Source organism: Delphinapterus leucas, chromosome 4 (assembly GCF_059928025.1).
Source record: "Delphinapterus leucas isolate spDelLeu-1000000601 "Yukka" chromosome 4, BTC_Dleu_Yukka2, whole genome shotgun sequence".
Lineage (NCBI taxonomy): Eukaryota > Metazoa > Chordata > Mammalia > Artiodactyla > Monodontidae > Delphinapterus > Delphinapterus leucas.
This window is the reverse complement of record NC_143132.1, coordinates 118,499,509-118,523,613: the sequence shown is the minus strand read 5'-3', so window position 1 is coordinate 118,523,613 and position 24,105 is coordinate 118,499,509. Positions and strand designations below refer to the sequence as shown.

General features: G+C 35.2%; 1 long non-coding RNA gene across 1 annotated transcript in view; it reads left to right on the top strand.

Annotated features, from left to right (window-relative positions):
* Positions 1-23,068, top strand: part of LOC115802698 (uncharacterized) — an 82,790-nt gene extending 59,722 nt beyond the window's left edge. The window contains exon 4 of the long non-coding RNA XR_004023223.2: positions 20,716-23,068. This is a non-coding gene — a long non-coding RNA (uncharacterized LOC115802698). The remainder of the gene's footprint in view (positions 1-20,715) is intronic.
* Positions 23,069-24,105: the final 1,037 nt, after the last annotated feature.

The window sequence follows — 24,105 nt, the reverse complement described above, 5'->3', positions numbered from 1 at the left end:
CAATTCAACCCTATCTCAGTCCCCACCCACCAAATGTAGGAGTGAAAAACAATTGTTCGTCAGTGCCGAAGCCAAAATCGACCTACTTCGCAATTTCATGTAAAGCTGGCACCGTAGTGCTCTTGAACTCTGGTTTATCTGGACCGCACCAGCACTGGATTTCCAAACCCTGCCTAATTTCATTACTTTCATATGCTTTCATTTCCCAAATTTCTAAGGACTCAAAAACGTCCTTTTGTGATTTGTCCTGTTGCTATTTGGTTCTTGAGTATTTTCTCAGTCTTAGCAAAGTTAAATTTTTATTATGCTCCTTTTTGCATTGCAAGAAGGAAAGATCACCTAAATGGTATTTTAGTGCAGACTCACTGTTGACTCTTTATAATAATTACATTCTCAGCAATCAGCAGTAGTGTCACATTTCAAAAGCCTTGGAATTATTTTGCTTGTTATGATTCAGATTCATTTTTTTTGGAATCTTATCTAAAATTAAACCACTTCCATGATAGTATGGTCTTAGAATCTGTCATAATTAACACTGCCTTCTTTCTTTATATCGTTTAAACTTACTACAAAGAACTAACAAAGAAAGTGACTAGATTCTGAATAATTAATTCCTTATAAGATGTCATCATCTGGGAAGAAAAATAATTTAGACATTCTTACTAGTCCTTAAGATGTTATTTCTAAATGGAAGTACTGGAGTAATAATGCTTACCAAACTCCAATTTTGTTTTACCTGAAGAAAGTAATTTGATCTTTTAATTTTTTAATCATCCATGACAGGTGTCTCAGGTTTTCTTCCTAAAGGCTGTCATTATAGCACTTACATTCCGAGAATATTTTAATCAAGTTAGGAACCAATAGAATGTAAAGGGAAAAAACTGGCTTTTAACAGAGCGTCACCTGACAGTCAATAAAGATGTTTTGAAACATTAATTCCTACAATGGAACAGAACCCAATGCAGCACTATGGATTGCTATCTGGAATAATTCTTTCCACCAGACCTGCAGGTCACCAAGAGTAGAGATCTGTCTCACACCCAAACCTCTTTTCGGCTAGCTTAGTTTTTTATCTCCTTTTACCAATGCCAACAGATTTTGTAGGAATTTGTTGTGTATCACACTTCATCTCATAAGCAAAGTGTTGTAGCTTTGGATAAACAGCAAAGAGACTATAAGAACATATGAAATAGCTTCTATCAAGAAATATGCTTTGTAATTATGAATCGTTTTGATATATTGTATGCTATAAACATCTGAACACATTCTAAGGTTGTAAGATACGAATTTCTTGTCAGGTATATGATGCTACCATACACCCTATAACAATAATCCTGTAAATGTTAATATTTTACTCTATTGCATTGACAGTTTTATCAAGGGTATGTTTTCTGTCTGAGAACAAACCAAATTAACAAATAAATACTTTCATTTCACATAAAATCATAATGTTAAAGTGAATCAATCATACAAAGATATTATTTATAAAATTTCTGATTTGTTCAGATGAATGGATCCCAAATAATAAGACTTGTCATGAAAATAATTAATATTAATAAATTAATATTCTGAGGCCCAAAGAGAATTGACTCAGATGTTTAAAAAAATTAAAATAAAACAATGCTCTGTGTTACATTTCTGTATCTGTTGGGTTTAGTTTTTGCCACAAGTATCTATCAGAGGCAACTCTTTATCTTCTTAGTTTAGTGATTTGGAGTAGGAAGGAAGTGAAAGAAGTGGGAGATGAGAAGAACACTGGTAAGAAATTTTGAAATCTAATAGATAGAAACCTAATAGTTTTTGAAAATCATGCCCAAAACCAAAATGTTTTCATTGTGAAAGAAAGAAACAACTTTAGTCAAGCTTTGTATAGTATTCAAAATATTTCCATGATGCAGTTTGTTTCATGGCATTGTTTTTTTAGTTACTTTTTCTTTTTTTAGTTAATTTTTGAACCTAGGATTATATGTTGAATCTCAACAATGGTAAACCATGTGATTTGGAGAGCCATGTCAAGAGCCATCTGGTTCAGCTAATTTCTAAGATGTTTGCCTCTTTGCTAATAGACTTCCAGACACTGAAGTTTAACCTAATTCCAATTATGCAAATAGAAATCATTCTTTGCCTAAGAATTACATCTTGATGTCATGTCATACCAGAGGTAAACATACAAGCTACAAATTGTCAAAGAGATTGGAAACCTTTAGCTAAAAATAACCATTATACATTCCAAGGTAGAAAGATAAGCTTGGATATTGAAATATTCAATAGTGGGGGAACATCAAAAACACCCCAAACAGCCCCTAAAACAGACCATTATTTCCAGTTTCTCAATTTCCCTGTCATTGCTGTCAATATTCCACCAGTTAGCCAGGATCACAAAATGAAGGGTTAATTCCATCCTTTGCTCGGCCTCCTAAACAAGCAGGCACCTTTCTTTTTCAGCTGTTTCCAAACTAACCTAATCTTTATCACTTCTTTCTAAGGGTATTTGAATAGGTTAATTGTGTTCCCTGTATACATTCCTTTTCGCCAAGGCAAAAATGTTGCTTGCTGATGCTACATTGATATTTCTAAAAGATAGATAGATAGATAGATAGGTGATAGTGATGGGGTTCAGGCAGAAGGCCCCAAGATGTGCCACTCTTGGCATGTGGATTATTTTGAGCTGAAAACAATCAAGGCCCAAAAGACTCAAAAAGAACCTTTGAACTTCCTCCTTACTGCCTAAAAGAATTTAAGATAGGAGGCCTGCCCCAGGAAGGAGCTATCACCTTAGATAACTAAGTATGAATTAGGTGTGGTAGACAGGGAGGAGCCTAGCAAGGCCCATCTGATCAAAGTCCTCTCTCTGTCCCACTGTCTTTGAATGGCCCAGCAAACATTTATTTACCAAACATTAACTCTTTTTATCTTCCTGTGAATTACCTTTCTTCCCTTTGAAGTCTCAGAACCCTATCTCCTTCTCCTTGGTACAGAATAACATATATACCTCACTTTGCCTTGCTGTCTTTGGAATTCATACTGATGTGGATTCCAAGTGCACATGCAATAAATTTGATTTTCTCCCGTTAACCTGCCTTATGTCATTTAATTGCTAGCCAAAAAAAACCAAGAAGGAGAAGAGGGAAAATTTCCCTTTCCCCATAGCTGATTAGAGAGAGAGAGATGATAGATAGATAGATAGATAGATAGATAGATAGACAGACAGACATGGAGATAGACATTTGTATTTTGCACCCAAATGTAAAATGTATTTTTACTGTGGATCATAAATGTTTTTTAAAATTTACCAAAATCATATTTCTACTCATTCAAATGTAGAGTTAATCATTTATTCAACATGTTAAGTACACTGATAATATATAAAACAATAATAAAATGATCTTTATCTTAGAGGACTTAGCATTCTCTTAAGAGAAATTGATATGTATAAAAACAATTTTAGTATGACATACATACATTCTGGAATGTGGAATACAGATAATTCTCTGGGAACATAGAGGAGGAAGTAATAGCAGTTCCTTAAGACTCTCTTGTTGACTCACATTCTTCATTCTTCTAGTGAGAAATCAGCATGCTAAGGTTTAATTAAAATATTTTTAAGATGCTAGTTCCATGCTCGTTTTCTTCTCTTCTTTTAGTGGCATATGGTTATTGGCAAATAATGGAGCTATAATATAAAATTCTATGTGGTGAGGTTGTAAAAATAATAAATTCTTTCAACAAGCTTGAGCTATTTTCAAATGGTATTTAGCCTCATACTTCAGAAAAACTTTATCTTTTTAGAGGAAGAAATTGCTGGAAAAAAATTTACCGACATAAATTCTCCTTTATATGAAATGAGAAAACTTGGTCACAGTAATCTTTTCTCATATTAATATTAAAATAATATGCAAATGTACTGCAGCATAATATAAAATTTTAACAGTATTGTAAACAAAAATATATTAAATATTTTTTAAAAGGACAAGGAACTAATATTTATTAAGCACTTAATGTATACTAAATACCAACATTATACTTTAAATTTTTTAAATGTTATTATAATAAGAACACACCATGAGATCTAACCTTTTAAATTTTGAGACAATTTTTAAGCTGGACGTACTGTTCTTTTTTATTTTTTTAACATCTTTATTGGGGTATAATTGTTTTATAATGGTGTGTTAGTTTCTGCTGTATAGCAAAGTGAATTGGCTATACATAAACATATATCCCCATATCTCCTCCCTCTTGCATCTCCCTCCCACCCTCCCTATCCCACTCCTCTAGGTGGACACAAAGCACTGAGCTGATCTCCCTGTGCTATGTGGCTGCTTCCCACTAGATATCTATTTTACATTTGGTAGTGTATATACGTCCATGCCACTCTCTCACTTCGTCCCAGCTTACCCTTTCCCCCTCCCCGTGCCCTCAAGTCCATTCTCAACATCTCCGTCTTTATTCCCATCTTGCCCCTAAGTTCTTCAGAACCATTTTTTTTTTTTTAGATTCCATATATATATGTGTTAGCATACGGTATTTGTTTTTCTCTTTCTGACTTACTTCACTCTGTATGACAGACTCTAGGTCCATCCACCTCACTACAAATAACTCAATTTTGTTTCTTTTTATGCCTGAGTAATATTCCATTGTATGTATGTGCCACATATTCTTTATCCGTTCATCTGTCAATGGACACTTAGGTTGCGTCCATGTCCTGGCTATTGTAAATAGAGCTGCAATGAACATTTTGGTACATGACTCTTTTTGAATTATGGTTTTCTCAGGGTATATGCCCAGTAGTGGGATTGCTGGGTCATACGGTAATTCTATTTTTAGTTTTTTAAGTAACCTCCGTACTGTTCTCCATAGTGGCTGTATCAATTTACATTCCCACCAACAGTGCAAGAGGGTTCCCTTTTCTCCACACCCTCTCCAGCATTTATTGTTTGTAGATTTTTTGAGATGGCCATTCTGACCGGTGTGAGGTGATACCTCATTGTAGTTTTGATTTGCATTTCTCTAATGATTAGTGATGTTGAGCGTCCTTTCATGTTGGCAACCTGTATATCTTCTTTCGAGAAATGTCTATTTAGATCTTCTGCCCATTTTTGGATTGGGTTGTTTGTTTTTTTGGTATTGAGCTGTATGAGCTGCCTGTATATTTTGGAGATTAATCCTTTGTCAGTTGCTTAATTTGCAAATATTTTCTCCCATTCTGAGGGCTGTCTTCTTGTCTTGTTTATGGTTTCCTTTGCTGTGCAAAAGCTTTTAAGTTTCATTAGGTCCCATTTGTTTATTTTTGTTTTTATTTCCGTTTCTCTAGGAGATGGGTCGAGAAGGATCTTGCTGTGATTTATGTCATAGAGTGTTCTGCCTATGTTTTCCTCTAAGAGTTTGATAGTGTCTGGTCTTACATTTAGGTCTTTAATCCATTTTGAGTTTATTTTTGTGTATGGTGTTAGGGAGTGTTCTAATTTCATTCTTTTACATGTACCTGTCCTGTTTTCCCAGCACCACTTATTGAAGAAGCTGTCTTTTCTCCATTGTATATTCTTGCCTCCTTTATCAAAAATAAGGTGACCGTATGTGTGTGGGTTTATCTCTGGGCTTTCTGTCCTGTTCCGTTGAAATATTGATGCCTAAAACATATATCAATAAGTGAAAAGTATTTGGTAAATATAGCATATTTAAAATAATAGAGACTAGAACTAGGTTTTAATTTTTCTTTCCCCAAAATGCGATGTACTTTTGGTTGACTGGATCTACATTAAGTGCCAAATAGAGAAATATTTTTATAAGAGGATTTAAAAAACACTTGAGAGTCTCTCTGACATAGTAAAAATTAGAATTCCAGTCAGACTGAAAAAGAAAACAGCAGAGTGTCCTTCGTCAAGTGTAACCAAAACATGCTACCAATCTTTAAATAGAGTGGTAAACCTTTCTTGAAACCTCATTAAACGTATCCTGAATGAGTGACGTATCTGTTCCCTTGGATTCTTAGTACATGCTGTTTGAAGAAATAGTATTTATTCTTTCTCCATCTCTAATTAATTTCTGTCATTAGTCTTCTTTTGGAGTCCATTAGAAGTTTCTATGTGGTCTGGTTCCATGCATAATTTTAAAGTTAAGGAGCTTCTCTGGATAGTTAAATGTATATGCATGCTGTCCTTCCCTACACTATTGCATCAACTAGAACATGTTTGCTCTGCTGTGCTGCATGAAGCTTTTTGTGCAACCTATCCAATGGCTGAATCATGTTATAACGTCATGGGAAACTGTTTGCTTTATTTTGAGGAATCAAGGTCCAAAGTCCAATCCTCTGAAGTTTATGTCCGTATTAGGAGGCTAACTGAATGACCTAAAAAAAGGGATTTTGTATTTTATTTAACTTTCTGAAACAGCTTAAAATTTTATTACTTAAAATTTCAATACATTACATTTATAGTAATAACAAGTATAAACCATGGTAATAAAATCTCCAGGTCACTAGTTTTTCTAGTGAAACAGTCTAGGTTTTTTTGCTGAAAAGCCCTGGGTTTCTCATAATGAAGAGAGTGTGTTTGTGTGTGTGTGTGTGTGTGTGTGTTATAAATCTATGAGAATTTTTATATGGCCAACATAAACTGGTTTATATTTTGAAAATATCTATTTCCTTGAGAATTTTTCCCTTGAAGATTTATGTAGCATTTTAAAATATAATCAATTTGTCTTAATTCTTATATCTCCTTGGTATATGATATATGGTTTATTTATCCAGACCAAGAAATAATAGCTAACAACATGTATAACAATTTATACTTTCAAAGACATATCTCATACACTAATTACATATGATTCTCTTAATAATCATTTGAACTAAACATAGCGTAAAATATTTTTGTTGCCGATTTACAGATGAGAAAACTGAGGCCTAAATAGGTGAAGATATTTGCTTAAGAATGTCGACCTTAGAAACAAAACCGTTTTTTTACCAACAAAAATGGGTTTGTTTAGGAATAGCAGAGAATTGCGATTCATGACAAACAAGCTAAGACAAAAACCATAGGCAAGTCGAGGAAACAAAGAAGAGGAACATTATTTTATAAAGAAAAAGGAGGAAGTTGAGAGGAATTGTTTTGAACAAAATCCATCGGAGAAAAGTGAGAGTTCAGCATGATGGCAGTTTCTCATTGGCCGAGTTGCTGGGTAGTTGATTTCTCATAGGAGATGCACTGTACGTCTTTTCCTCTTGAGATGTAAAATTGATGATTCTTTTTTGGATCTGTAATTAACAATTCTTGCTATAATTGACTTCAAGTGGTACTACATGAGAGCTCCCCCTTCTGGCCTCCCACCTCCATTTTAGTGAGTTTCCTTTCTTTATTAATTTTCACAAGAACATGGTAGTAAGAGGTGGAGGTAGGGCATAAATCCATATTTTCTGACTCTAAATTCTGTGTTTTGCATATAACCTGAAGATAGAAAAAAAACCCCAAAACCCAGCTGTGTTAGTCAGGATTCTCCAGAGAAACAGAACCAGTAACAGATACATAGATATATATAAAAGAAGATGTATTATAAGAAAAGGTTCACGTGATTATAGAGGTTTAGAAATCCCATGATCTGCCATTTGTAAGCTGGAGAACCAGGAAAGCCAGTGACGATGTGATTCAGTTCTTTTCCAAAGGCCCGAGAATGGGAGGCTTATGGTACAAGACCTGGTTTGAGTCAGAAGGTCCAATAACCAGGAGCACCAATGTTTGAGGGCAGGAGAATGTGATTGTTTTCAGTTCAAAGAGAGAGAAAATTCACCCTTCCTTCTCTTTGTTCTATTCAGCCACTAAATGGATTGGAGGATGTCCACCCACATTGGGGAAGGCCATCATTTTTACTCGGTCTGTTGATTCAAATGCTTATCTCATCCTGAGACCGGTTCCTGTTCACCCAGGAAACCCTTAACCCAGTCAAGTTGACACGTAAAATTAACCATCACACCAGTATTCTTAGCATAGTCCATGATTGCTGACAGTATGCTGAGATTCATTTTTTGAAAGCTCCATAAAGCCCTATTTCTGCCCAGAGAGCTAAACCCTCCTTACCCCTCTATTTCTTCCCCACCCAGGCTGTCTGCCTTAGTGTTCCTCTGTCCTGAGTCCTATTTTAGTAGAATTTGAGAATGCACAGCAGTGGAAAAATCCTGTGAAACTCAGTGGTAAGTTAAAACCTAGGGAGGCTAATTTGGTCAGGGAATGACTTATCTAGAGTTTAAGGGCCCGCCATTGCTTGCACTGTGCCAGGTGCTTTCTATATTGTAATTCTCCTGTTACATATAACAATCTATGACTTGGCATTTGCAACCCCACTCTAGGATGAGCTGAGATATGGAAGAGTTAAATTCATTGTTGCCAAAATTCCCTTGATAGGCAGGTGGGAGTCTGGGATTCAATCCAACATCCATGTGGCCTGAAGTCTAGATCTTTCCATTATACCAGTCTCTAGGGATATGCTTGCAAAAGTGCTTTTTCTGAGATGCAAGTTTTCTGAAGAAAGCTGTTGAGTTGTTGTTAAGTTGTTGTTTAATGACCTTTGTTCAAAGACATAGGAACATCTGCTGTTTTTTAAACAAGGACTTTGCATCAGCTATTATTTTCACTTACCTAAATAGAAGACCTGACATATACAATGAGCCTAGAACTTCCTCACTCAGATCATAGGAAAGGATTTGCTCTGAGAAGCAATGCAAACTATCGTTATCAAACAGGACTGGATTGAAACCAAAAGCAATTTTTATGACAACTGTCAAAGAAAGTCAAGGTTAAGCTGCATTATATGATGTTGGTTTATAGATTAGCTATACTCCATAGGCAACATATTTAATTCATGACAGTGTTTGCAACCCAAGCAATAAGGAGAGAGCTTGCAAATCATGTACTGCTGGATAAGGGCAATGAGGGAAAAAAAAAAAAAAAAACAGAGTGAGAACTGCTTGTTAAAATTTTAAATAGGTATCCGTCTCTTGAAAGAAATTGTTCAGAATTTCACACATAGTCACCAAAATAATATAATTTCTAATGCTCACACTAACAGTTCATAATTCATCTTTTTTAAAAATGCAAATTATCTCACCGATCTAGTAAAATTCTTTAACTCTGTATTTATTTGTTTGTAGTACATGATAACTCAGTCAGATATGTTGAATCTAAAACAATGCAGATATTTTAGAAATAGACTAATGTGAAGTCAGGGAGATGGACTGGTCTGTAACCAGTAGTGTTCACAAAATAAATCAATATCCCCAAATTGACAGAGAAACGTATCCAAGTAAATCTCATCTTAAATGTTCAATTTACAAGATAGACCAATTATGCTTTTTTTTCATTGTAGAAGGACCAATTGCAGTCCTTCTAATACAGCTAAAACAGATTTCAGTTTGTCAAGACAGCAGGAATATTTATAGGCAAGTTTTCTGGGTTATAGTGTTAAATTTGAAGAACATTTATATTTGACTATTAATTTCATTTTTCCAATTGCTTTAAAAGAATCCCCCTTAATCCCTCTCTCCCAAAATGTCATTCTCCTGCCTAAATTTCTAAGTAAATTTGAAAGATATTTCTATATATGCAGCATTAAATTATGTATTGATCAAACTTAAAGTATCAGAGAAAATGTTTTCTTCCACAGAGCAACTGGCTTAAAAAACAGGCTAGGTTGAGTACCAATCTTCAGAATGCTTGGAACTTGTATAGGACCCCTGAGGAATTTCCCTGGGTCAGACAGCTCCTCTTGTTTAGTTAATTCCCTGGGAATTATAAACCTTCTTTTTTCTGTAGTGGGAAATATTAGCCTTTAATGGGATGCTCTTAAGTCAGGTAATAAAACTATACTGACTCTTTGTGTTTTGTGATTAACCTTCATTTTTCAAGTGGCTAAAGGAATTGAATAAATCCTTGAGATAAAGTAGTTTACATCAAACCTCTTAATCTGCTGACAGATAGGAACTAAAAATAACTCTGGCATAAAATTCCTAGTGGAAAAGCCAAATAAAGAGGCATGTTCACCAACCACCTGAGAATCCCCCAAAAGGCAATACACCTCCCATAAAGGAACAACCCTAATGTTTAAAACTACTGGTGAAACAGAATTTTCCATAAACTAAGGAAAGAATACAAATATTTTAATGATAAAACTACCAAAACATGTTTTCCAGCTTCAGGTTTATATGTAAATGAAATATGATTGTAATGTTTTGGTGTAAAAAATCCTATAGTAAAAGATCATAAGAAATGTTTTATGTAGACAAAAAAAAATTATTTTTATATTTTGTTTAAAAAGTTATGGAGTTGACAACTTCAAAAATAATGTTGGGAAAATCAGTTAAATGTTTGTAAAAAATAAAGTTAGATTTCTCCCTCACACAATACATATAAAACAGTTCCAAGGAGATAAAAGAACTAAATGTTAAACCCACATAAGAACCACATATTAACAACCATAAAAGCAAAATGCACTGTAGTTATACACATCTATAACTTTGATTGGGGAAGATTTTTCTAAAACATAAATGCAAGCATTCATCATAAAAATATTCAGTATTTTCTGTAGAAAAGATTCCTTAAAGTTAAGAGAAATTATAAATTGGGCAACAATAAATAAAGGAAATATGAGGAAGGATTAACACTCAGAATATATAAAGAGCTCTTATAATCAATATGAAAGGGCAACCAAATAGAAAAATGAATGAAAGAACAAAAAATGCATATGGCAGATAAACATATGAAAAGATAGTTTACTTCCTTGATAATAAGGGAGATAAAAATAAAAAACTTATATCTTTTTCTGACCCATTAGATTAGCAAAATATTTATAAGATTTTTAATATCCAGCATTGGAGAGAAAATGGATACATAAACTGTTGGTGGGAGTATTGTGTGGTAATGCCTTTTTAGAAGGCCGTTTAGCTAGAACATTTCTTATTTTAAACATTAATATCAGTATAAATTCCAGTAGTTATGATTCTAGGAACCTATTCTAAAAATCTAGTTTCTCATTATGCATAAAAGTATATGTGTTAAGAACTCAAATATGATATTACCCCTAATAGGGAGCAAAATGTTGAGATAATTTAGATTCTGGGTTCTATAGTCAGACAGAACCCAAATCCACTTAGATGAGTAATGTTCAATAAATTCTAATTCCAAATAATTATAATTAAAATTTTTAAAAAACGAAACCTAAATGTTCATCAATAAGGGAGTGTCTTAAAGAAATAAGGTGATCCACATTATGAAATATTTTGCAGCCATTAAAGAAAAACATAAAGAAGATACATAACAACTAACAAGTAAAATTTTCTAAGAGCTATTGTGAAGTGAAAAAAATGAAGTTGCAGAAAACAGATGCATTTATTTTTGAATTATACATAAGTATGTATGTATACAAATGCGTTAAAGTTCTATGGGAATACAGAAGTGCATTATTTAAACATTTAATAATAAATATATATTAATGCATTATAAATAAAAAGGGAAATATATTTCGTGAAATTAGTCAAATTACCATCTTTCCTTGCAGATCTTTACAGTCTGTACACAACGCTTCAATTAAAATTTTTGAATTACAAAAATCAAACCATAACTTAAATCGCTAATTTACCAAAAAAAAGACACCAGTTTTACTATAAATACCCAAAGCTTTGACTTTGTTGGGAAAGATGCCACAGACCAATTTATAATAAGTACTTATGAACAAATTCATGATTCAAATTGGTTCTCTGTGAAGGGACAAATCTGCTTTCTGAAGAGTTTAACAAGTTATAAATGTTATATTAAAGTTATATTTAAGGAGAATTCCACTTACAGTATGACAGTGTGAGGAGCATTGCTGACCCCACCTCCAGGGAACCTGGTAAAAAAATATTTTTAAAGAAACAACCATTCAAAGTCTTTGGAAATGGCCTTAAAGGCATACAGCAAATGAAGAAACACTTATTCAAGAAAATCTACTAAAACTCACTAAGAACAGTGAGAATCTGTGGCATTTGAAACAAGATGGGTTTCCTCTCCCCTCCCCCAAGTCAGTGAAAGAGAGATGCACCTGAGAATACAGGGCTTCCTTCCCTCCCCAGCTTCCAGTTAGAAGTTTATCTTCCTAACAGGGGCAAGATGTCAGCATTTCACATCCTACCTCCACTTACCTGTTGCTGAGGCAATCTCTATCAAAACCCCAATGCCGGTTTTTTTGCAGAAATGGACAAATGCTAAAATTCACATGGAATTCCAAGGGAACCCTGAATAGTAATAACATATTTGAAAAATAACAAAGCTGAAGGACTTACACTTCCTGATTTCAAAATGTACTAAAAAGTTAAAGTAATCGAAACTTGTGGTTCTGGCATAAGAATAGACAAATAGACCAATAGAATAGAATTGAGAACATAAAAATAAACTCGCCTCTATGGTCAACTGATTTTTGACAAGGATGAGGAGACCGCTCAATGGGGAAAGAAAAGTCCTTGAACAAATTTTTCCAGAAAATGGTAAATCAACATGTAAAAGAATGAAACTGGACCCTTACCATGCACATATACAAAGATTTTTTAAAAAGAAAACAGAAATTGGACTTGATTAAAATTTAAACCTTTGGTTCATCAAAGGGCACTATCAAGAGAGTGAAAAGACAACCCATTCAACAAATGGTGCGGAAACAACTGGACAAACACATGCAAAATAATGAATCTAAACAAAGACCTTACACCCTTCACAAAACTTAACTCAAAATGGATCACAATCCTAAATGTAAAAAAATGCAAAACTATATAAAATTCCTAGACGATAACGTAGGAGAAAACCTAGATGACCTTTGTTATGGTAATGACTTTTAAAGTATGACACCAATGGTACAATCCATGAAAAAAATAATTGACAAGCCAAACTTCATTAAAATTAAAAACTTCTGCTCTTCAAAAGACAATGTCAAGAGAATAAGACAAGCCACACAGACTGGGAGAGAATATTTGCAAAAAATATACCTGATAAAGGACTGTTATCCAAAACATGCAAAACTCTTAAAACTCAACACTAATTAAATTCAGTAGTAAGAAAACAAACAACCCGATTTAAAAATGGACCTTAACTGTCCAAGGAAGAAATGCAGATAACATATAAGCATGTGAAAAGGTACTCCATATTATATGCCAACAGGGAAATGCAAATTAAAACAATGATGTATCATTACACATCTATTAGAATGGTCAAAATCCAGAACAGTGACTACAACAAATGCTGGCAAGAATGTAGAGCAATAAGAATTCTCATTCATTGCTAGTGGGATGCAAAATGTTACAGCCACTTTGGAAGACTGTTTGGTTGTCTCTTACAGAATTAAACATACTCTGACCAAATTATCCAGCACTGCACTCCTAGGTTTTATCCAAACAAGTTGAAAACTTCTGTCTGCACAGAACCTGCATACAGATGCTTATATTCATAATTGACAAAACTTGAAAGCAACCAAATGTCCTCCAGTAGGTGAATGTACAGATAAACTGTTCCATCCAGGCAGTGGAATATTATCCAGCACTGCAAATAAGTGAGCTATCAAGCCATGAAAAGACATGGAGGAAACTTGAATGCATATTACTAAGTGAAAGAAGTAAACCTGAAAAGGCTGTGTTCCAACCATGTGAACATTCTGGAAAAGGCAAAGCTATGGAAACAATAAATGGAAACAATAAAATGGAAACAATAAAAAGATCAGGGGGTGCCAGAAGTTATGGGGAGGGTGGGATGAATAGGTAGAGCGTTAGGATTTTTAGGACAGTGAAAATACTTTGTATGATACCATAATGATGGATACGTGTTGTTATAGATTTGTCCAAATCCACAGAATGTACAACAAGAAGAGTGAATTGCAGAATAAGTTATGATCTTTAGGTGATTATGATGTATTAATGTAGGTTCACCCATTGTCACTAATGTACCACTCTCATGAGGGACACTGATGATGAGGGAGGCTGCACATGTGTGGGGACAGGGAACACATGGAAAAATCTCTGTACCTTCCCCTCGATTTTGCTGTCAACCTAAAACTGCTCTAAAAAAAAGAAGGTCTAAATTAAAAAAAAAAAAAAGACAACCTACAGAATGGGAGAAAATATTTGTAAATCATACCTCTAATATGGGATTAATATCCAAAAGATGTGACAGCTGTGACAACTCAGTAACCCAAAACAAGTAAAAAGAGTTTGAGGGCTTGAATAAGATATTTTCCAAAAAGATATACAAACACACAAATGGTAAATAAGCACATGAAAAGATGCTCAATGTAATTAGTCTTGAGTAAAATGCAAGTCAAAACTACCATGAGATATATATCATACCCATTAGGATGTCTATTATTTTTTAAAAAACTAACAGCAAATAACAAGTGTTGGTGAGAATCTGGAGAAATTGGAACCATCATGCACTGCTGGTGGGAATACATAATAAATGGTGCAGCCATTGTGGAAAACAGTTTGGTTTCTCCTCAAAAAGTTAAACCTAGAAGTACCATGTGACCTAGTAATTATACTTCCAGGTATATATCCAAAAGAATTGAAAACTGGGGCTCAAACAAAGACTTGTTTGCCAATGTTCATAGCAATATTACTCACAGAAGCCAAAAGATGAAAACAACACAGTGCCCATGAACAGATGAATGGATAAACAAAATGTGGTATGTAGATACAATGGAATATGCTCAGCCATTAAGAGAAATTAAGCTCTGATACATGCGACAACCTTGGAAACATTTTGCTAAATAAAATAAGCCAGACACAAAAGGACAAATATTGCATTTTTATGACTCCATTTATATGAAATATCTTGAATAGGCAAATTTATAGAGACAGAAAGTGGATTCGAGCTTATCAGAGGTTGGGGGTAGGGCAGACTGGGGAATGAGGTATTTCTTAATAGGTACGATATTACTGTTTGCAGTGATGAAAAACTTTGGAAATTGAGTGGTGATGGTTGCGCAATATTGAGGATGTAATTCATGCCACTGACTTGTACACTTAAAAGTGACTAAAATGGAAAATTTTGTTATAGATATTTTAGCATAATAAAAATAGTTTAAAAAAATGAAAAACTGTACTATAGAAAACACTATTTAAAGAATGGAAAGACAACCCACAGGCTGGGAGAAATTATTTGTAAAACATATATCTGATAAATTATATATATCCAAAATACACAAGTAACATTTAAAACTCAACCAAAAGAAAACAAATAGCCCAATTTTAAAATAGACAAAAGATCTGAACAGACACTTCAACAAAGAAAATATGCACATGGAAAATAAGCAAGTGAAAAGATGATCAGCATTATTTATCACTAAGGAATTACAAATTAAAACAATAATGAAATATCACTATACACTTATTAAAATGGAGAAAATCCAAAACACTGACAACACGAAATGTTTGTGATGATGTGGAGCAACAGAAACTCTTATTCATTGCTGGTGGTAATGCAAAATGGTACAGCCACTTCAGATGATACTTTGACAGTTTCCTGCAAAGCTAAATATAGGCTTACCATAAGATTCACCAATTGCTCTCCTAGGTATTTCCTCAAATAAGTTGAAAACATACTCATAAAAACATACACACAAACATTTAGAAGGACTTTATTTATGATCATCAAAAGCGGAGCACAGGGCTTCCCTGGTGGTGCAGTGGTTGAGGGTCGGCCTGCCGATGCAGGGGACACGGGTTCGTGCCCCGGTCAGGGAGGGTCCCACATGCCGCGGAGTGGCTGGGCCCGTGAGCCGTGGCCGCTGAGCCTGCGAGTCCGGAGCCTGTGCTCCGCGGCGGGAGGGGCCACAGCAGTGAGAGGCCCGCGTACCGCAAAAAACAAAAAAACACAACTGAGCACAACCAAGATTTCCTTCAGTTGGTGACAGGATAAACTTGGCACATCATTAAAAGGAATATTATCCAGCTATGAAAAGAAATGAGCTAATAAGCCATGAAAAGACATGGAGGAAACTTAAATGCCTATTGCTAAGTGAAAGAAGCCAGCGTGACAAAGCTTCATATTGTATGCTTCCATAGGAATATGACATTTGGAAAATGCAAATCTGTAATGATGGTAAGCAGATCAGTATGTTGCCAGGAGTTCTGTGGGTGGCAGAGGAGAGCTGGTTGAATAGGCAAAACATAGGAATTTTCAGGACAGTGTAACTAATTTTGTACGATACAGCAGTGGTGAATACAAGATGTTCAGCATCTGTCAAAATCCACAGACTTTTATAGCACAAAGAATAAGTCTTAATGTATACCAATTTTAATAAATCATTTAGGAGTTTGGGGGAATCCCAGAAAGGAATGCAGAAACTGAGAAAAGAATTTAAATGTATTACAAATCCCAGTTGCGGGACATTCTGCAGAATGTCTGACCAATAATCTGCAAAACTGTCAAGGTCATCGAAAACAAGAGTCTGAGAGACTGTGAAAACCAAGAGAAGCCTAAGGAGACACGACCATTAAATGTGATGTGGTATCACTGATGAGATCCTAGAACAGGAAAAGGAAATTAGAACACAGTTAAGAAAGATAAAAGACAAACCAAGAACTGGGAGAAAATATGTGCAATACACATTTCTGATAAAGAACTTCTATCTAAAATAATACAAATAACTCTTAAAACTCAGCAACAACAAACAAGAACTAAATTTAAAAACTGGGCAGGGGTACATTAAAACTCTCTGTGCTATATTTGCAATAACTCTATAAATCTAAAACTGTTCTAAAATAAAAGTTTATTTTTAAAGAATTCTTAATAGTTTCATATCCACTTAAAAAACAATCCAAATATAAGGTTTCATTTCATGTTAGAATAAACAGGTTGGGACAAAGCAAGCAAGTTCATTTATGTTGCATTATTCCCAAAGAATGAATGATAGGCTCCTGCTTGTTTTATTTTTCCCTAAAGCCAAGGGATATGTGTGTGTTTGGGGGTGGGGAGAGGACAGTGGAGGAGATAACATATAACATTTTTTAAATTTTATTATGCTGTTTTTTCACTTTTTAAATTTCTAAAGCCAGAATGTATTCTACAATAAATGGGAAGATTTAATATGGTAGAGTTTTTGTTTAGTTTGCTTTGTTTTTCTTTCTGAAAAGCAGTTACTAAATCAGTTGTGTATCTTACAATCCATGCTATTTTATAATTGAAGAAAGATGGTATATGAACTCCATACAAGTGTAAAGAAAAATAATGTCCTTACTAAAAGAATCTTTTGGTTCCTGTTTCAGTTCATATGACAGGCTAGCTTTTCCCCGAGGAGGAAGTTTCATGTGTTTATTTTTATACTCACAATGGTACTTTGTGAGTGCACAGGTCAAGGTTTGCTGAACACAGTTTTCCACTTTACCTTTAAATACTGTTTTACCTGCATGTGCCCAAGGCCGCCTAACTGTCACTAGCCAAGTTAAGAAATACTTCAAGCTGGTGGTAGCTTATACTTTTTGGTTTCATATCAATTCCGTAGATAATTGAGTGTGATAGTTGGATAATATCAATACTGAAACCTGTCCCAAACCTCAGCAAAAGTGCAAAATAGTTGAAATTTGCATTATTTGCTAGGCACACTCTCTTATACATGAAGATAACCATCCATTCTCTCCTTAAAGCTGTCCATGTGACTCCTTGAAGTGGGTAGTCTTCTACTCCCCTCAGGGAAAGATTTTAATCTTCAAATTTCCTCTCTGAGTTCTCTCATCTGTAGTTATTCTTTTAGAGACTCTTCCATACCTTCAGAACTTACAGATATGATCGTTGACAATGTACTAATACTAATGTATTAATACAGGGGTCAGCAAATTACTGCTATGGGCCAAACCAGCTTGCTGCTTGTTTTTGTAAATAAAGTTTTATTGGAATGCACCCACACTCATTTGTTTAACATTGTCTATGGTTGCTTTTGCTCTGCAGTGGCAAGCAAAGGTGAGTATTTGCAACAGAGACCACACAGCCCAAAAAGTCTATCTGGCCTCTTACAGAAAAAGTTTCCTGACTCATGTTTTAATCTATCATTTGTGTTGGGATATAGGAAAAGGGCCTTGTAGAAACAACCCATTAAGCAAAAGTTGTGATAATAATGTTGAGATAGAGTTTATGAAATGGAGAATTCTGAAAGTAAAGTCAGCCAGTATTTCGACAAGATACCTTACCCATATCATGCTATACTTAGGACTGAGATTGAGAAATATTGGTCAGATTGCAGCAAGATTCGGTGAATTTCATAAATGTTATTTTCTAAATAGTTCATGTGAATCCAGATAATGATCATTTAGTGGTGTACTTTTTTTCTTTCACTTTTTTTTCATTTTTAATGACATTTATTTGTTTTCTTTCTAATTTTACAAAAAATGCATGTTCATTGCAGACAACTAGAAATACATAAAAGCATAAAGTAAAAATTAACAATCATCCATTATCCCCACCCACCAGAGATAACTGTCATTAGTGTTTTGATGAATTTCCTCCTAGTATTTACGTATTTTTTTAATTGACGTATAATTGACCATGATATATCTAGTTACCATCTGTCACCATACAAAAGTATTACAATATAACTGACTCTATCCCCCGTGCTGTACATTTCATCCCTGTGACTTCTTTATTTTGTAACTGGAAGTTTGTACCTCTTAATTTCCAGCACCTATTTCACTTATCCCCCCAATCCCCTTTCCTCTGGCAACTACCTATTTGTTCTTTGCATCTATGAGTCTGTCCTGTTTTGTTGTGTTTGTTAATTTGTTTTGTTTTTCAGATTCAACATATAAGTGAAATCATATGGTATTTGTTTTTCTCTGTCTGACTTATCTCACTTAGCATAATACCCCCTAGGTCCATCCATGTTGTCACAAATGGCAAGATTTCATTCTTTTTTATGGCTGAGTAGTATTCCATTGTATATATACCACATCTTCTTTATTCATTCATCTATTGACAGGCACTTAGCTGAATATAATATCCACATAGTGTGTTGTGCTGTGTTGTGCTGAATGTTGAACTTTCAGAGAAACTCACAAATTGGAGCATGTCTAAAGGAAACCATCCAGAATGGTGAAGAGCTTGAAACTGTCACAAAAATAAAAGCAATAAGAAAGGGACTATTTAATCAGGTGTCTTCAAATGTTTGTAGGGATGACCTAAAGTTTTATCCTTGCCTGTAGCACTGATCTTTGGCTCAAGATTAAATAAACAGGGAGACGCAAGAGGGAAGAGATATGGGAACATATGTGTAACTGATTCACTTTGTTATAAAGCAGAAACTAACACACCATTGTAAAGCAATTATACCCCAATAAAGATGTTAAAAAAAAAAGATTAAATAAACAAGCAAACACACAAACAAAGGAATAAAGAAACAAACAAACCATTATAGTTGACTCAAAAGAGAATTAGCTGAATTAGGTGTACATTCATTATCATCAGGATGATAAAAGCAAGACAATGAACAGTCATTCAAGGGTTGGAAGTTAAACTAAGTTTTTCCTAAGATCCCTTCCCTAGAAAATTCTAAGATTCATAATTATTTAGATTTCAGATGCTGTGTTGTTGATGTGGTTTAAAGAAAATGCCTCACTACAAGCATCTTTTCCATAACATTCCCAATTCCTTCATAATCTAGCTCCTACCCACATATCTACCTTTGTCTTCTAGTATACAAGACTTGCATCTCACAAAACTGGGGACACTTGATCATTTCTTACCTACAAAAATAACAATTTCATAGTGTTAAATCTAATAATATAAATTTTCTCCAAGCATGATATAAGTTTTCTCCAAGCATGCTTTAAATACTCTAGCATCTAGGCCTATATGGTTCCATTTCTTCAACATGAGGTAATTCTCCAAGACATTCTCTCTTCACTTCTGCTCATCTAAAGACTACCTTTCTTTTAAAGTTCTGTTTACTCATTCATCCATGGAGACTTCTTTAGTGTTTCCAACAATCTGATTGTATCTACTTCTGCACAGCTTTAGGATTTTTCACCCAAGACAAATGATAGTATTCTATTTGGTTATTTGCCTTTTCCTATAAAAGCCCTTGTTCTTATGAGTGTCATAACCCAGCTTACACCTTGCTACTGTGTGCCTTCCCACACATTAGGGGATCAACATATAGCTGCTGATGATAAAGCCAAAAAGTCCCAACCACAACGCCTCTGAATCGAACTGATTCTGAATGAAACAATATAATGAGATAATTCCTCACAGATTCTCTGACCCATGACTCACTATGAAATGTGATTATTATACAGTTCTCATACTTTGCAGTTACCAGAGACAAAACTGGGTATTTGTAGGTACATGCATATTAGGAAGGCTTTTGGCAGTGCTGTTACTGAGGTTGTTTGTGCAGAATTATGAATTAAGTAGTTCTGCCAAGGCAGATCTAATATTCTTTTCTGTGCAGTGAAGTAAATCTTCAGTTTCTACATTCACTTCCTTTTTCATCCCTTTCTCTCTCCGAAATTTGTTTTGCAAGAACACTTTAATGCATTTATCTTTTTCCCTCAGCTTGTGAAATTAGTCATCCCTGGGATGCATAATTGAGAGGTGTCCTATTACACCCATGGGATTACAGGCTTTATGAATCACTCTGACATGAGAAAAATGTTTGTATAAGGAACACTAGATTTATGTGAAAAGGGTACAAAGACTTTTTAATAACCCTGGCTCTCGGTTTGGACAGGTCTACAAGGGAGAATTTCTATACATGCAGCCTGCAAATTACATATCGCTGGCAACATTTAAATGTGAAAATACCCTCATGCAGGTAGGTGCTTTTTAACTGAGAATTTACAGTGCACATTTTCATTGGTTTCTCCCCCTCAGAAACATAAGACTTTAACACGTTGGAAGGGAATGTTTTTAAACCTCAGATCAGTGCATGGCAGACCTTTAAAACTGGAATTACAGTTTCCGCAAGCATAGGGACATACGTGGTGTAGAAAAGAAATAATTTTCTTTAAAGAAAAACTAGTAGGATGAGCTGCCCAAGAGTGAATACGCAATGCTCTGCTCATCTTTCAGAATGCCACAGCAACTTTCTAAAACTTGGATGGTTAGCTATATTCTACCTGAAATCAGGGGTTTCGTTTTATTAGCCAGAAGTTCTAGAGTTCTAAATTCCTTATGGTCAAGCCATTGCGTATGTGTGTATTTGTCTCCGTGTGTGGTGTTTATAATTTAATTTACATTCACTAAAATTAGTTTTAGTTTATTAAGAAAAAAATTTGAGAACACTGGTGGCTCCTTGTTAGTCAGGAACCACTGGAATTTCACTAAATGATTTTTAGTCTAGTGAGGTGCTTTCTTAAATGAAATGGCCAATACTGGTGACTTGGAGTTTTGGACCTAAGAAAAGTGTGGTTTGTGGTTAAAAACCCTAAGACTTCTAGTTCTCTAAAAGGTCCTCTTTGGTGCTCCTTTTCTCTCCATCTTGCTTTTGAAGTGTTCTAACATATTTACTTTTCAAAAACTGCTTTCATGAAAATATCTGAAGCTCTTTCACATAAATGGAAATGACTCATTGAATAAAATATCTGAGCTGCAATGGGGATTTGAATCCAATCAAATCCAACTCCTTTATAATTCTAGAGAAACAAGACATAGTCCAAAGAAGTTGTATGCAACCAAATTATTGAATATCTAGACTCATGAAAAGTATGTCATTCCTTCTCACCACCGCCCTTTTAACTCTGTTCTATCAAATACTTCTTCCCTGTTCTGGGATAGAACCTTAGGTTGAAAGTATCGCTTTTCCAGCTCCTATTAGATATTAATGAATAGTGTGAGTGAATAGTCTAATTTTTCAGCCATGAAAAAGCTTAATGTTTGTTTCTCACAGTTCTGGAGGCTGAGACGTCTAGGATCAGGGTGCCAGTCAATTTGGGTCCTGGATAGGGTACTCTTCCTGGCTTGCAGATCGGCACCTTCTTGTGTCTACACCTGGCAGAGAGAAAAAAAGAGAGAGACTGGTCTCTCTCTTCCTCTTCTTGTTAGATCCCCAATCCAAATGAATTAAACCCCACTCTTATGACCTCATTTAACCTTAATACCTCCTAAAAGCCCTGTCTTCAAATAAGCCCCATTGTCACTTTGGGGGTTACTGCTTCAACAGGTGAATTTGTGGGCACGGTGGGGATGGGAGGCATAATGCAGTTCATATCAATTCCAAAGCTTCACTCTTTTGTCTAATTCATAACTAAAGTTTTGGGAAGGGATCAGCTTTGCTCAGGTCTATTTGATTATTCTTCCTGGCTTTTGCATTCCTCTCCCATCACAAAGCTGTTCCTTTTATCTGGGGGAGGGGGTACAGATAGAAAAAAAAAAAAAGAAGGGGAAGTGGTATCATGTAGTTCTCTCTTAGCTGTCCATGCATGTGGGCAGATCTTCAAAAGTTAGTAATTTTTAGGGTGTATTTGAGGGTTCTTCAAAGACACCTGCCATTATCAAGAGATCCCGCTGCAGACTCCATGTGGCATGTCTTCTCTAGTTGACTGTGTATGACACCTTCCTCAGTCCCTGCTTCCAGATGTCCCATAGAGGCTCTCCCTGCTGTGTCCCTTGCCCCTCTAATGACCTTCTTATTCCCGCTACCTTTTCAGATAACTCAAATCCAACTTTCTCTGTGTGTCCTCAGAAATATCTACCTAGCTTGTGAGAAAGAAACAATAATCCTGTTCCAAGCACTTAAGAAACTCCAATTTATTTTATTATCACACAACTTCTTTGAATTATTTCCACAGAACCACAGAAAAATTAGTTACACAACAATGAACACTCAGTAAGTGGTAGAGGTGAGATTTGAACTAAAGCAGAAGCACTTCAGTCAGAACATACATGCTTAACCATCCTACCACGCTGAGGGAGCAACCAGGGGTGTTTCTTTCCCTCTAAGTCTGTCCTCACTCTGTCATCTGAGGCAGCTCTAGTCTCAGTTACCTTTCCAGGCATAAGTCAGAAAACCCAACCCAAGGAGCAGGTGCTAGGCTCTGCAAGGATTCCCTAGGAGCCTGCCTCACCAGATTTGTGTGAAAAGTACCACCTGCTCTCCCTTGTGAGGAAGAGGAGAAAACCAGGATCATAATATCTCTGAAGAAATTCTCCTTGATGAACTCTCATAGGGTCCACATAGTTTTGCTGGGCTAAAGATCAAGGAAGAAATTTGGGAACCCCTCATTTGTAAATCCTATTCAGATGGCCTAGAACCCCCCATTAGAACATCAGGGTCCTTGGTACCTGACACTTTCAGCTTTGAGGTCTCAGCTGAAACTGTCAAGAGAGGAAACATCTCATTTTAACATTCTATTTAGCAAATTGCTCAGTATCATACAAACAGCTATTGCAAAGCCAGAAAGTTGTCACCTGTCTCGAAACAAATTAAGTTATTAAATCTTTTTTATTAGAAAACATTTTTTTTCAGGGATCAAACCTAAAGGGTAAAATGGCAATGTATGTGGGTATATTCCTGTGGGGTGTTTATGTGTATGTGTTTAATGTCTGCTATCCTTTCTCCCTTTTTCTAATAACAGCAACCTGATTTTCTTCTAAGGAACTTCTCTGCCCATACCTTGGGCTATGTAATTCAGGCAAGGTGTTCCCAGTTCCCAAAGTTCTAGGGATGGATATGTGAACTCAGTCCAGCCAATCATCAAATTCTATTTCTCTGACAGCAATAACTGGCTGAGGGATTTACAAGTGACGTGATTTAGTTCAGTGAGAACTTCCTTAGACTTATTCTGGAATTTTTGGAAAACAAGTGCTTTATTTATTCTGGGCTTACTAAACTGGTTGAATCTAATTGGTAGTCAATTTTACCACCAATGGAGATGACCTACCTAAGTAAGAAGCCAAAGCATAGAAAACAGTCCAAAAAGAGAAACAGAATCATGTTGGTGTTATCAGAAACACTAGATCCAGTCATGTCAGATGCAAAGGACCTGAAATTTTCAATTGTATTGAATTAATACGTTCGTGTATCAATCGACTCGCAACTAAAAGATCATAATCAAGTATTGTTTTCAGCATTAGTGAAAGATAAACAGTTTTCACAGGGGCTATCATTAAGTGTTGATTG